A 15,841-nucleotide genomic window follows, 5' to 3' on the forward strand; every position below is an offset into this window, starting at 1 on the left:
ACAGCTGGCATCATTGATTCTTTGACAAAACCACTTAAAATTAGCCAAATAATGGGGCACCTGGCTGGCTCAGTCAGTAGAGCAAGAGACTGTTGATCTCAGGATTGTGATTTCAAGCTCACCTTGGACATGGAGCTTACTTTAAAAAAAAAAAAAAAATTAGCCAAATATCTAAGATAATTACATGTACAAAAAATTTACAAATTAAAACAATTTGTACTTGACCATAACTTCTGTATTAAGACATTATAAATATAAAACTTTAGGAAAACTATACACCATCTACTCTGAGTGGTTGACACCTTAGAAAACAAAAGCAGTCTCTCACTGTTACACATGTAGTGTTTCTGGGAGGCTAAGGTGAGAGATAGCATGATGCTTTGAACTTTTGGTCTTTCCTCTTATTGGCTGTTGCGCTCTGAGGTAGGTATGATGACCGCCAATGAGAAGGGCTGAAGACGTTCCAGGATATATGCCGTCTTTCGAACTAACGATTCACACCAGCTTTCTCCTGTGATTGTGTAGAAAGCTCAATGAAAACCCACTCCAACAAATAACTGATGACAAATACTTGAGGTGTGGATTAGCATCCATCAAAGTTAATTCCCCCCCAAACATTGTTAAACTTTCAACTTTGCAGTTTGCAGACTGCTAGGGAAGAAAGTGTTGGGCAAGAAACTGATTTACTATAGGTGTTACAGGTAGGTCAAAAGCAAAGCTCTTTCAAAACTCGATGTTGTGGGGTCGCCTGGGTGGCTCAGTTACTTAAGCATCTGCCTTCAGCTCAGATCATGGTCTCGGGGTTCTGGGATTGAACCCCATGTTGGGCTCCCTGCCCAGCAGAAGCCTGCTTCTCCCTCTCCTCTGTGCTTCTGCTCTCTGTTCCTATCTCTGTCTCTTTCTTTCCAATAAATAAAATCTTAAAAAAAAAAAAAAAAAAAGCACCCTAGGTGTTTTACTCTCGGGATGTGTTTTTTGGTGTAGGTATCACTTGTAACATACACAGACTCTGCTACTTGGGAGGAAGGGGCTAGATTTCTTCAACTTTTGAGGCTAACAGCACAGCCCAGGCTAAAGTTTTCCTCCCATCAGAGACATGAGTGAGAAGAACGTATCAGTGTAGCTCACAGCCAAATGCAGGGTCTCGTCTGATAGTTTGTATCCTTCTTCTACTTCAACTTCGACTTCAACTAACCAGTGCTTGAGATAGCCCCCGGACGGTGAGGGAAGGCTGGCTCTTTTCCCATAACCCACAGTCCGCTTACACTGCACCTCCATTTCCTCGCGCTAAGTGTGAATGTCCTCAGGGCAGTCTGGCATTTCACAGACACCCACCAGCTTCTCATCTTCTAGTAGAATCATGTCCACAGTATGTGGTGACGCAAAACTACCACCCATTGGATCACCGAGAGGTACCAGTGGTTTTCTTGGTCCAAGGAAAGTAATAGCTGAGTTCAAAACCAGGGCATTTTCTTGTCCTGTTTTTTAGATTAAGTTCAACTCTCTATCTTGGGGCTGTCTTTGGAGTTTCTTCTGCTTCCTCCACGTGGATGGTAAATGCAGGCTGTTTACTGTTTGCATTCCAGGGGGAAACAGGGACACGCTCTCGTCATTCATAGAAAGATCCTTAAGAGGTGCAAGCCATTGTGTCTTGGGCGTCAGCTACAGTGCTGGACTGGGAGGGTGCTGGACGGGATCTGGGGCTGCTGGGCGGGTGCCCCCTTCTCGGGGTTGCTGTTCTCCTGGTCCTCTTGGAGCGCTGGGTGCTCTGGCCGAGAAGCTCGATCCACCTGCTGGCTGCGGACCCCGCAGGGCCCCAGAGGCTGCGAAAGGCATAGACCCGCTTTGCAGGGTGGGGAGAGCTAAAGGCACCATGGAGATGTAGCCCTTTTCTCCCTTTTGCTTGGTTGATTGTTTGAATTTTTCCCCCTTACTGGGATCAATTCAGGGTATTAGCGATTAAGAAGATTTCATCTCATTTCTTTTTTTTTTTCATTTATTTCTTTTCAGCATAACAGTATCATTATTTTTTCACCACACCCAGTGCTCCATGCAATCCGTGCCCTCTATAATACCCACCACCTGGTACCTCGACCTCCACCCCCCTGCCACTTCAAACCCCTCAGATTGTTTTTCATCTCATTTCTTTATCAAGAGAAAAGATAAACCTTATGGTCCAGGTGGGCCTGTGGGTGTAGTTAATTTCTGAAGGGATCCCAGCTTCTGCAAATGTGAGAAAGTCCCTCTTTCTATTGATATAAGTGATGGCGGGTCACATGGACGCTCACATACTCAAGAAAACTACAGACTGTGAGGGGAGATGCATCAAAATGTTGTGTACCAAAAAAACCCTACATTATTAGAATTATATTTGAGATATTTACTGATTTCCTAGCAATTTGCAGATAATTGTGTTAGTTGCTGTTAAAAAGCAAAAAATTGCTTCATCGTCTTTGTTATGGCCTCACAATCTGTGCTGGAGAAGAAAAACATCAACAAAGAGTTCCAACTGATGATGGAATGACATAAATGCCTTAAAAATACAAAATTAAAAGATCTATGAGTTTACAGGGAGGGAAAGGGGCACAGAGCAAATAGGGAGACCCAGGATGATCTCACAAAGGAAGGTGAGCTCCAGCAAGCCCTTGGGGTTGAGTAGGAATTAAACAGGCAGAGACCTCTGTATCCAGTTTAATTACCTTCATGACATAAACCATGGGGAGATATGATGTTATCTATCTACTTGAGCATTTTGATGAACAGTTGGCAAATATTATAAACAAATTTCTAAATATGTGGCAGGAACACTGGAGTGTATGTCCCCAGGAGAACTTCCTTTCATGATTCAAATTTAGATTTTTATTTGAAATATCTAGATGACTCAGCACTTTTCTCCTTAAGGGTAAATATATTCGAGATAAAATATTAAGCTCTTCTATAGGGATTTCTTCTAGAAAGCCCAACAATTAGTATGCCATAATCACACTGAGCTGAAGAGAGCAATAAAATAACGTGAGCCAGGACTTAAACCACAACCCAGAACTGCATCTTAGCCATGTCTTAAGAGACAGCGGCTCATTGACTCACACGAGTTAGAAGGAAAGTTCACACAGGCACAGCCTGGGTTGAAACAAATAGAGAGATTCAGGCTGTCAAAAAGTGAAGGCGAAGGAAATTAGCTAAGACATAAAGGGCCATGCAAGTCTCAAAGGTGTGGACCGGTCAGCGTAAAATCTAAAAATTTTAACCAAGACCAGAAGATTCAAACATCTAGATCCTGGCTCTGAGAAGTCAGAAAGGGCAGCTGAATGGCAGAGGGGTAAAGCTGATCACTGTCCCAGTGGGGCACAGACCAGAATATGTTTCCAAGTGAAGGATTGCTAGAACTTCCAACTCATATACAATCATTTCGTCCCTGCAGCTTTCTTTGTTTTAGGGTAAGTGAATGTTGATGAAGAAGACTTTAAAGAGGCACAACTCAGGAACAGATGCTGTATCTTGTCAAATGCTTTTTCTGCATCAATTGAGAGGCCCATGTGGTTCTTCTCTCTTCTTTTATTGATTTGTTCTATCACATTGATTGATTTGTGAATGTTGGACCACTCTTGCATCCCATGGATAAATCCCACCTGGTCATGGTGAATAATCTTTTTAATGTACTGTTGAACCCTATTAGCTAGGATCTTGTTGAGAATCTAAGCATCCATATTCATCAGGGATATTGGTTTGAAATTCTCCTTTTTGATGGGGGTCTTTACCTGGTTTGGGGATCAGGGTAATATGGCTTCATAAAAAGAGTCTGAAAGTTTTCCTTCTGTTTCTATCTTTTAAAACAGCTTCAAAGGGCACCTGGGTGGCTCAATGGGTTAAAGCCTCTGCATTCAGCTCAAGTCATGATCCCAGGATCCTGGGATCGAGCCTCGCATTGGGCTTTTTGCTCAACAGGGAGACTGCTTCCACCCTCCTCTCTCTCTCTGCCTGCCTCTCTGCCTACTTGTGATTTCTGTCTGTCAAATAAATAAATAGAATCCTTTAAAAAAATAAATAAATAAAGTAACTTCAGTAGAATATGTATTATTTCTTCTTTGAATGTTTGGTAGAATTCTTCAGGGAATCCATCAAGTCCTGAGCTCTTGTTTTCTGGGAGGTTTTTCATCACTGCTTCAATCTCGTTACTAGATATTGGTCTATTCAGTTTATCAATTTCTTCCTGATTCAAAGTATAGAGATACAGGGAACATTCCTCAGCTCATAAAATCTATCTACGAAAAACCCACAGTGAATATCATCCTCAATGGGGAAAAGCTGACAGCCTTCCTTTTGAGATCAGGAACACAACGAGGATGCCCACTCTCACCACTTTTGTTCAACGTAGTACTAGAAGTCCTACCAACAGCAATCAGACAACAAAAAGAAATAAAATGTATTCAAATTGGCAAAGAAGTCAAACTCTCTCTCTTCACAGATGACATGATACTTTATATGGAAAACCCAAATATTCCACCCCCAAAGTACTAGAACTCATACAGCAATTCAGTACTATACAACAATACAGTAATGTGGCAGGATACGAAATCAATGTACAGAAGTCAGTTGCTTTCTTACACACTAACAATGAAAATATAGAAAGGGAAATAGAATTGATTCCATTTACTATAGCACCAAGAACCATAAGTTACCTGGAAATAAACCTAACCAAAGAGGTAAAGGACCTGTACTTGAAGAACTACAGAACACTCATGAAAGAAATTGAAGAAGACACAAAGAGATGGAAAAGCTTTCCATGCTCATGGATTGGAAGAATAAACATTGTTAAAATGTCTATACTGCCTAGAGCCATCCATACTTTCAGTGCCATCCCAATCAAAATTCCATCAGCATTTTTCAAAGAGCTGGAACAAACAATCCTGAAATATTGAAAAAGGAAAACAAAACTGCGGACATCATGTTGCCTGATTTCAAGCTTTACTACAAAGCTGTGATCAGCAAGATAGCATGGTATTGGCACGAAAACAAATACACAGACCAATGGACCAGAATAGAGTCCACATATGGACCCACAACTCTATGGTCAAATAATCTTCAACAAAGCAGGAAAAAATATACAGTGGAAAAAAGATAGTCACTTCAACAAATGGTGCTTGGAAAATTGGACAGCTATGTGTAGAAGGATGAAACTCGACCATTCTCATACACCACACACAAAGATAAACTGGAAATGGATAAAAGACCTCAACATGAGACTGAAATCTATCAAAATCCTAGAGAAGAACATAGGTGTAACCTCTTTGACATTGGCCACAGCAACTTCTTTCAAGGTATGTCTCCAAAGGCAAAGGAAACAAAAGTGAAAACAAACTTTTGGAACTTCTTCCAGGTCAAAAGCTTCTGCACAGTAAAGGAAACAGTCAACAAAATGAAGAGGTAACCCACAGAATGGGAGAAGATATTCGCAAATGACACTACAGACAAAGCGCTGATATCCAGGATCTGTAAAGAACTCCTCAAACTCAACACATACGAAATAGATAATCACGTCAAAAAATGGGCAGAAGACATGAACAGACACTTCTCCAAAGAAGACTTACAAATGGCTAACAGACACATGAAAAAATGTTGATCATCATTAGCCATCAGGGAGATTCAAATCAAAACCACATTGAGATACCACCTTACTCCAGTTAGAATGGACAAAATAACAAGACAGTAAACAACATGTGTTGGAGAGGATGTGGAGCAAAGGGAACCCTCTTACACTGTTGGTAGGAATGCAAGTTGGTGCAGCCACTTCAGAAAACAGTGTGGAAATTCCTTAAGAAATAAAGTTGAACTACCCTATGACCCTGCAATTGCAGTACTGGGTATTAACCCCAAAGATACAGATGTAGTGAAAAGAAGGGCCACCTGTACCCCAATGGTCATAGCAGCAGTGGCCACAGTTGCCAAACTGAGGAAAGAACCAAGATGCCCTTCAACAGACGAATGGATAAAGAAGAAAAGGTCCATATATACAATGGAGTATTATGCCTATATCAGAAAGGATGGGGACGTAATACTCCAACTTTTGTATCAACATGGATGGTACTGGAAGAGATTATGCTGAATGAAATAAAAGTCAAGAAGAGTCAATTATCATATGGTTTCACTTACTTGTGGAGCATAAGGAATAGCACAGAAGACATTAGGAGATGGAGAAGAGAAGTGAGTTGGAGGAAATTGGAGGGGGGAGGCAAACCATGAGAAACTGTGGACTCTGAGAAACAAACTGAGGGTTTTGGGGGAGGTGGGGGTGGGGTAAGCCTGGTAGTGGATATTATGGAGGGCACGTATTGTATGGAGCACTGGGTGTGGTGCATAAACAGTAAATTTTGTAACACTGAAAAAATAATAAAATTAAATTAAATTTTAAAAAATAAATAAATAAAGAGGTACAACTTGATTCTCTTGATTCAGCTTCTGGTGAAACACATCAAATGTGTCCTGTAAAATCAAAGGTATATTTCCTATGACCTGTATCATTCCCCATTTCTACAACTCTTGTGAATAAGAGATTGATGTATACATACATACATATATACATACACACGTGCGATCTGGCAGACTCATCTCCCCATGTACCTGAATATACAAATACTCTTCCAAGCCTTCCTGTCAGATCTATAACTGAACTCCAGCTAGTGGGATGGGAATAGGAAGTAATGTAATGTTTCTTCCAATCTTGGACTATCAAAAATATCCAAACATAGTCTTACATTTTTTCTCCTCTTCTATATGGCTGGAACAGAAAGGGCTCTCGGGGCAAATTGAGATTTGCGTGTATAAAATGGCAAAGATTCAAGACTGAGCTGAATCACAGCATGGAGGAGAGCCAGCAATCCAGAAGAGTCATCATTATATTGTGACATCAGTTTTAAGCTTCTGCTATTAAGGGCACATCTAATACAACAGCTAACATTACCTTCACTAATGTTCAGTAGAGGAGCACACTTTGGTACTAGAAATTTTTGCAAATATTGCCTGCCCTCACAGAGCCTGAGCTCTGTAAAAATGCGTGAAGGGGAGTGTGATACACAGGCTTGCAGTTAGGGAGTGAATAAGTCATAGGAATAGAAGACATTGCATAAGGAATATAGTCAATGCTATTGTAATAGTGTTGTACGGTGACAGATGGAAGCTACACTTGGGCTGAGCTTAGCCTAATTTATAAACTTGTCCAGTCACTGTGTTATACACCTGAAACCAATGTAACATTATGGGTCAACTGTAAGTAAATAAATTTTTTTAGGTCAGTGTGAAAAAAAGAATAAAAAGAAATAAATGAAATTAAGATTTTCCTCATTTAAGCAAAATTCAATCATATCTCCTATGCGTATAGAAAAGAGTGAAGTAAACAAAGTAGTGCTTGGGAACTGGGACAGGACTGCAGGATCTAGGCTGCTGTTAATTCCTACAGACCACTGAAAAAATGATGGAAACAGGGAACTTCCAAAGATGGCCACGCAGTGGAACACATCTGTGGGCCATTGCCAAACACCACAGAACATTTGTCTTTTCCCTTTTTTTGCCTTAAAATTTTGTCATTTTAATCTTTTTCTTTTTTCTCTCTATTCTTTGAGCTATCATGGTACTTCCTATTTGACACATGAATATGTATGTCTTATTTATTTCATGCATATAATTCCTACTAAATTGCATTTCTGTAAGGGCAGATACCAAGTCATTTAACATTTTTCTTTTTGTTCCTAGGGGACCCAGAATTGAGTCCACGCCACTTCTCAGTTCAAGATCCACAATCACCAATGATCTGTGACAAGGTGCCATCTCTGGTTTGGTTTGCTTGTTTTTTTCCCCTTTACCCTTCACCACCAACCTCAAGTCCCCATCCTCCAACAGAGGCACTTGCTTTAGTCTTTTTAATGCATATATATTTACTATCACTTAAACATATGTTCAGCTTTGGAAAAACGGTAGCATTGTGTTGTGCATGCGTGTTCTATACCTAAATGGTATTTCACTGCCTCTTTCTGTACTTTATTTTTTTTCAGTGTTTTGTTTTTGAGATATATCTTTGTTGCCAATCTTGTTGCAAATCTAGTTCACGTTTTCTGACTCATACGTAGTATTCTCTAGCATGATAATTGACTTTGACTCCATCAGCATGTTATAACAGTGAATATAATATAAAAAACGTGATGAGGAAGTTTCTAGTTGGCCACCAATTGTCTGGATTAGTCTGGGATTTTATTAAATTTCCCCCCTTGGTTAATGACCTAGAGTCAGAATTGGCAGTGTGCTCATTTCATTCATAAATGATAATAGTTTTGGAGGTAAAAGAATGGCAGGATGGTACCACTCCCCACACACACACTCCCGGCCTGCTGTCTCTATCATAATGACCTCTGTCTTAATCTGATCATAAATTTGTGAGAAATCAACCACAGTAGCTTCCTGTTTTGTACAGCTTCTGTGGAACTGTGGTATTTTGGAGCAGTTTTTAGAAAGAGAGAAGCTACTCCCTGAGGTTTTCATTTCTTGATTTAGCTATCAAGAATATGATCTTTATCTCCCCTCTACCCTATACCCTAGTCACTCCTTCCTTCATTCAAAAGATAAGCAGTTACAATCTCCGGAAATGTAAAGCCCTAGGTTGGTGTTTCTTAAGGTCTATAGTACAGAGTCACCTGGGAATCAAATACCTGTCTTAGGCATTTGCTAAAAATAAAGATTCCAGAGTCCTTCCCAGACAAATCAGAGTCTCTGGGGGTAGGACCCAAAATCTGTACCTTTCACAAGTGATCATAACACGCTTTAAGGCTTGAAACTCTCTGTCATAATCCTTGATTTTCTAACTCAAAAATTAACAGTAGTTAGTGTGCCCAGATAGCAGTAGACTTCAAGGTCATAGAACACTGAAATGGAGGCTGCCTGTCTGGCTTTCTCTGCCAGGGCACCTGACCTTGACATTCATAGCAAGAAGGATCTACCTTGTCCATGTTTTTATATAAAACAATATCCAAAAAGGGCTATTTCACTTGGGGTTTTAGAAAGATGACAGAGTAGCTCAAGATAGTCTATGTAGAAAACCATATTTTGTTTTCTTTACATGCTTATAGCTGAGTTTGGAACATAGTTTCCTAATTGAAAAAATGGTGACCATATTTAAAAAAAAACACTAGAGCTCATCTGGTCTGCATTCTCTTCTCCTGGGACAGAGATGTTCTCTCTACTGCTGGAATTGTGTACATTCGTCCTTCTGCATATTTTTGCCAAAATTTGGCTTAAGAAAATCTGCCTATGCCTGAGTCTTCTTTTACTACAATTGGAAAGGCAGCAGGCACAGATCCTTCTTCCTGAAATTATAACAGAAAGGAGAGCCCTTACTTATAACATGTATTCTATCACTTTCTGAATGGTAAATTTGTTGAATACTGCCTTTGAATGCACATGTATAAAAGCATATTTGGTGGGAGAGCATGGTGAAGATTAGTATTTAATTTCTTTATGCTCAGTTTTTTACAGGAGAAACCTGACTAGATTATAGGACCAAGTTCATATTTTGGTTTAGAAAGGTTCTCAACTTGATCCAAATTAAAACAAATCAACAGGGCTTCTAATCACTTTCAGTCCAAAGGTAAGAAGAGTGGTATACCCTATTTCAGCTCATAACTCTTAGGAAGCTGTCTGTCCGTTTAAGAAGACCCCACATGGTCCTTAATCTTTTGGCCACCCCAATAAGTGTCTGAAGACAACCAAAGATTTATCTATGATTCCAGTTACCAAGAGAATGTAGATCAACCACCTTGACCACTAACACCCTCCATAATCTGACTCAAACACCGTTCATTGCCCAACAGATCATCAACATCCAGGCTCGCTCTGCTCTAATTAAACTCTCCTACTTATCAGCTCCAAATGGGCCCCATATTGGATGCTGTGTTGCCTCTTTCCTTTGGCATCCTGTGTACCAATTTCTCTATCTGGTTCCAAACTAAATTACCTCCCCATCCTTTTCAGCTTTTCCAAATCCCATCCATTCTTCGGGATCTAAAAACTGTCCTGGCTGTATATGTATGATCTTCCCTCAGGTCCAGCCTGCAACAACCTCTGTTCCATCTGGTCCCTGAAGCATGCCCCAGAGGCTCATTTCACATTTACAATTCACTATTGTGATATCTCATATCTATCTCATTTCTATTTGCCACTTCCCTTGCTCTTAGCTCTTCAGATGCATGATGCCTTCCATGACTATGTAGATTGTAAGCTCCTGGGAACAGGACCCTGCCTCATTATTTTTGGAGTCAACAGCAGCCCTGGGTTCAGGGCCCTGTGCGGAGACTCTGTCATCAAAATCCTCTTGTATTTCTCTTGAAAGGCTGCCTGCGGCTTCAGGTGCTGTCTTTGTCAGCAGGCTTTTCAGGTTTGAATGAGTTCTCTGTCTTTGCCATTCAAACCTTCATACAGTGTTTAGCCTTTCCTCCTGGTAAACGCCTTTCTTCTCATTCATGACTTTTTTTTAGTAGGAAAAATGTGAGCGACATCACTTAAAAATAAATTTAATATAGGCTTTTGGAGACAGAGGGAAACAGTTATTCTTGGTTAAAGTATACTTTGAAAATGATTACCCAGGGTCAAAGATTCTGGATTGTAAACTCTGTTAGATATAGTGAGCATTTTAAAGATAAAAGGCATATCCCAAAGTGTTACCTTTTAATTCATGATTCTTTTTTAGACTGGCTCTCACAGCTAAGATTCAATCTGTAGCAAAGGCACCTTAACTTTAAAAATGGCAGTCTAGCAAATCATTCCCAAGGATGCTCAGACTCACCGAGTATAGTTCAGGAATTCATGACAGCTTTAATCTGCTTTAGGACACACGCGTAGTTTTATCTGGAATGCAGGTTTCTCTTAATGCAAAGAGACTCAGAACAGAATGGTTGGGAAACAGTGGTTTCTCTGACCTGCATTATCTGGAATGCAGGTTTCTCTTAATGCAAAGAGACTCAGAACAGAATGGTTGGGAAACAGTGGTTTCTCTGACCCACTAAGGGAAGGGAAGATCTGCTTCATTAAAATCTAGGTCCTTGGTGTCATTTTGCAGAACATTGTACCTCTCCCAACTGTGATGGTAAGAAACTAGCACAAATTGAGTTTTTCTGTTCAGTTCTATTTTCATCACCTCTCTAGTAAACATCTAATATTATCCCTTTCTCATGGGGCTCCTGAGTTAATCCCAGAAGAAGTTAATATCATCAACAGCATCTGGGGAATCCATTAATGCTTCAGCTACTGAACTCTGTTGTTTTTGAAGTCACGCTGGTTGGAAACACACTTTCCCTTGAATTACAATGTGTTTCCTTGAAAGTTTATCTCTCAGGAAAACTCCCTCAATGCCAATGTAAACTCTCTTCCAACCCCCAAATTAAATCACATCCTAGTGCAATTCCAATGTCATAAAAGTAGATAAAACTAAAGTTGACTGAATAAAGGACACCAGTTCTCCTTGGAGGGAGATAGAGTCTGATATATATTTTTAACTCTGAGACTTCTGACACTCAGTTCTTATCATCTCTAAGATGTGCAGCCTAAAGATTTCCAAGAATTGAAAAAAGAAAAACCTACCAAAAAAAAAAAAAAAAACCCACATATTTTTTAAAAATCTCAATCAGGGACTTGAGGGTCTGTAGGTATAAGACTATCTGATCTATTGTCCATTGCAGCATAGGAAACCATTCCAAAAGTAACAGTCATTTTGGGGCGCCTGGGTGGCTCAGTCCTTCAGGTATCTGTCTTCGGCCCGGGGTCCTGGGATTGTGTTCTGCATCAGGCTCTCTGCTCAGTGGGGAGCCTGCTTCTCCCTCTCCCTCTGCCTGCCTCTCTGCCTGCCTGTGATCTCTCTCTGTGCCAAATAAATAAGTAAAATATTTAAAAATAAATAAATAACAATAACAGTTATTTTATTTGCTCATGAGTCTGTGGGTCAACAATGCAAACTGCACTCAGAGGGGTGGTTCTTCTGTTGGTCTCACGTAGGGTCGCTGGTGTCTGTCCCTGCAGCTGTCTGGGTGATTAGCAGCAGCTGTTTGATCTCTGTGGCTTCCCTCACGAGTCCCGGGGTTGGTATGGTCGTCAGCGATGTCACGCGAGCCTAGCAAGCTCACTGGGCTTCTTCACAGGGCCTCTGATTACTAGGGGCTGAGAACAGAAGTCTAGGCCTATGCTTAGAACTCCACAACATCCCTCCTGCTGTGTTTGATCGGTCAAAGCAGGCACCAGGCCAGTCCAAATCCAAGGGCAGGGGAACAGAGTCCATTCCTGACAGCTAAAAACTGCTGTGGATCCGTGCCGCTTTAAATCAACCACATCATCTAATTTCCAAAACACGGAATGGAGAGGATTGAACATTCCAACTTGAGCAGACTACTGTTTTTCTCTTCTTTATAGGAAAGGAACATTTATTTTGGGACAATATCAAGACCACCTTAATATCCTCAGTATTAAAAAAACTTAAGGTTAAGGAATACTCAATGTGGAATCAGAACACAATGAAAATCAATTATTCATGAACTGGAAAGTCCAATATCTATTTTATATATGTAAGTATTCTTGACTTTGTAAAACAGTCACATCCAAGTCTCACCTTAAATGCACGGAATAAGTGCTCCCTTCTTTTATTTTTTTATTATTTATTGATTGATTGATTTGAGAAAGAGACAGAGCACAAGCACAGGGAGGGACAGAGGGAGAGGGAGAAGCAGGCTCTCCACCAAGCAAGGAGCCCAATGTGGGGCTTGATCCCAGGACCCTGAGATCATGATCTGAGCCTAAGGCAGACACTTAACCGACTAAGCCACCCAGGTATCCCTACTTTTTTTTTTTTTTTTTTAAAATAACAGAAAGCTACCCCAAAGTAGAATAATATCATGAATTCCTATGTAGTCATCACTCACCTCCAACAGTTAACAGCATTTTGCCGATTTTCTTTTACCTTTCAGTCCTCCAAATGTGTTTTTTTTTTTCTTTATGGGATATTAAAGCGAGTTTCAAACAACAGGGTATTTTACTTGATGTGGGTGCTTATTAAAGACTTCCTGGATGATACACACGTGGGTGGCTGTGGCAGAAACAATTAGTGGTCACCAGATCTTCCCTGGGCTCCTCTGGAATCTCAATCTTCTTTATACTTCAGGTCAGGGCCATGTGATTTATTCTGACCAATAGCTGTGCGCAGAAATATTGGTGTCCTTCCAAGTCGAAGCATTTTTTTTTTATTTTCCAAGTTGAAGCATGAAGAGCTAGGGACTTTCTCATCAATGACCTCCTGCTTCAGTGACCTTGGAATTCTGATATTCCAAATGACATAGATGTAAGTAGAAAGAGGCGGCTATTTCAGAGCAGATTTGATGTGAGATGTAAGCCTTTATTTTCTCCAACTACTAAGATAGGGGAGTTTCTCCTTTATCTCAGCCCACGCCGAAATAAAAGAACACCTAGTTTATGCAGCCATTAAAAAGGACGCGATTGTGCCATTTGAGACAAGGTGGATAGAGCTAGAGAGTATTATGCTAAGTGAAATACATCAAAAAGAGAAAGACAAATACCATATGATTCCACTCATAAGTGGAATCTTAAACAAACAAACAAATGAATAAACAAATAAAAGCAGAATCAGAGCTATAAATATAGAGTATAAACTGATGGTTGCCAAACGGGAGGGCTGGGGGGGTAAATGGGTAAGGTTTCCAGTCATGGAATGAAAAAGTCACAGAATAAAAGGCACAGGCTAGGGGTGCCTGGGTGGCTCAGTGGGTTAAGCCTCTGCCTTCAGCTCAGGTCATAATCTCAGGGTCCTAGAATCAAGCCCCGTATTGGGCTCTCTGCTCAGCAGGGAGCCTGCTTCCTCCTCTCTCTGTCTCTCTTTACCTGCCTCTCTGTCTACTTCTGATCTGTCAAATAAATAAATAAAAATCTTTAAAAAAATAAAAAGGCACAGGCTAAGGAATATAGTCAATGATACTATAATAGTGATGTAACTCCACAGATGATAACTGGGCTTTTGGTGAACATAACATAATGTCTATACTTATCAAATTACTAGGTGTTATGCCTGAAACTAATGTAACACTGTGTGTCAACTATACTCAAATAAAAAATTAAAAATTTTAAAAAGAACACCTGGTTAGAGAAAAACACAACTAGGAGCTACTATCTTATCATGTGATCAGAAGCAAATCAGCAAAACTTTAAGCCTCTTCTTCTTTATCCACAGAATGGGGTAACAATGACACTCAGGCTCTCTCTCTGCCTCCCAAGGTTATCATGAGAGTGAGGTAGTAGAAGTAAAATTATTTGAAAAGTTACACATTATTATAAAATGTGGTGGTTTGTTAGATTACTGTTTAGGCTATCAGAACCCACTTGCTGCCTTCAGTAACTGAAAAAAAAATGTGGTAAAGACTATTCATAATTTGCCACACAGAAAAGTTTTTTTAGTTCATCTACAGGGTTACTATTTTTTTAAATTATTAACTTGGGAATTCTATGTATCTCTGTCACAACTTTAAAATCTCAATAGTGGAACATATGGAAAAAGGATCATTTTTGAATTGATTCATTCATTCTCTGCCACTCTTTGTGGGATGTAGTGTGAAGTGCTTGGAGGGGGTATGGGATCACCCCCTATAGATCAATGTCCCCAACTCCACCAACATATTTAGCAGGAACAGATTCCCATGACAGTGGGGAGTGACACAAACCATCAGTCAAACCCAGACATTTTTGAGAGTAAAAGGAGAAATACTGATAACTATGCCAGGACGACAGGTGAACCTAGGACCCTGGGAAACATGGTCATTCTATACTTCATGGGAATAACGAATAGGAAGAAAAGAGTGATAGGGATGATCTCATAATTTATCAAGGGATGAGTACTTGGACTAGTTTTTTCTGTAAAGAAGACTGAGAGGAAGGAAAAGGGAGAGGAGGAGAAAGTGAAGAGAGGGCAGAAAAGGCAAGAGGAAGCTGGGAAGGGGAAAGGACAAAGGAAGAAGAAACACGACACCTGTGATGGAATGAACCTGTGGGAAACAGCTGTATTCACCCAAATTGACAGGGCTTTGGGGGATAGCAGACCGCAGCCTTGAAGATCAGGGAACTGCCACCATGGGGGGGGGGGGTTAGGGGGGTGAAGGGCTGCCTGACCACCCTGAGGGGGCATTTCTGAGGAAATGTTTGGAGAAGACCATTTCATAGCCAGGAGGGCAGCCTGCTGGAGGCCCTGAGAGCCAGGCTAAGAATTTTGGTTTGAAGTCTCTAAGGCCAGCTTCTCACCATTACTGGGCTTACACACTGGCAGGCCAGAGGATAGGAGAAGCCACAGAAGAAACCCGAGGCATATTTCTAATGGATCACATTTTTGAAAGGTGGTGGCAGGGTTATGTGCAGAGAATGAAAACTTAAACCGTAAATCGTTTTAAGATGATTACATCAAACACTCAGAATTATGTTATGCAAGGCCCAAGCTTTATGTCTCTTAAAAACAACACACAAGGATTCATTTAAAAAACATTTGTTTTGCAGTTTGGTAGAACTTGCCTATTCAAGCGTAATTCCCAGGCCACAGAATTTTGCATTTACTCTTTTCTTCAGAGAGGAGACTTGGGTGGGAAGGTCCAAAACAGCCTTGTTGAAGCAGGAGGACATCAGCCCAGAAAGAAGACTGCAGGGGATGTGACAGAAATGCCACCTTATGGGTCTGGCCCTGGTGGGGAAGGTGGAATGTAGTGCAAGGAATAGAAATAGGTCAGGCCACCAAAGGGCCAGGCAAGGGATGCATGGGCCTGGC

At 40.6% G+C, this 15,841-nt stretch overlaps 2 pseudogenes; both read right to left on the reverse strand.

Moving 5' to 3' along the window:
• The window catches only part of LOC122902873, a 159,911-nt pseudogene that overhangs the window by 68,294 nt on the left and 75,776 nt on the right, over positions 1-15,841 (reverse strand).
• On the reverse strand, positions 331-12,966 carry LOC122903567 (annotated as a pseudogene).

This window comes from Neovison vison, chromosome 3, assembly GCF_020171115.1.
Source record: "Neovison vison isolate M4711 chromosome 3, ASM_NN_V1, whole genome shotgun sequence".
Taxonomy (NCBI): domain Eukaryota; kingdom Metazoa; phylum Chordata; class Mammalia; order Carnivora; family Mustelidae; genus Neogale; species Neogale vison.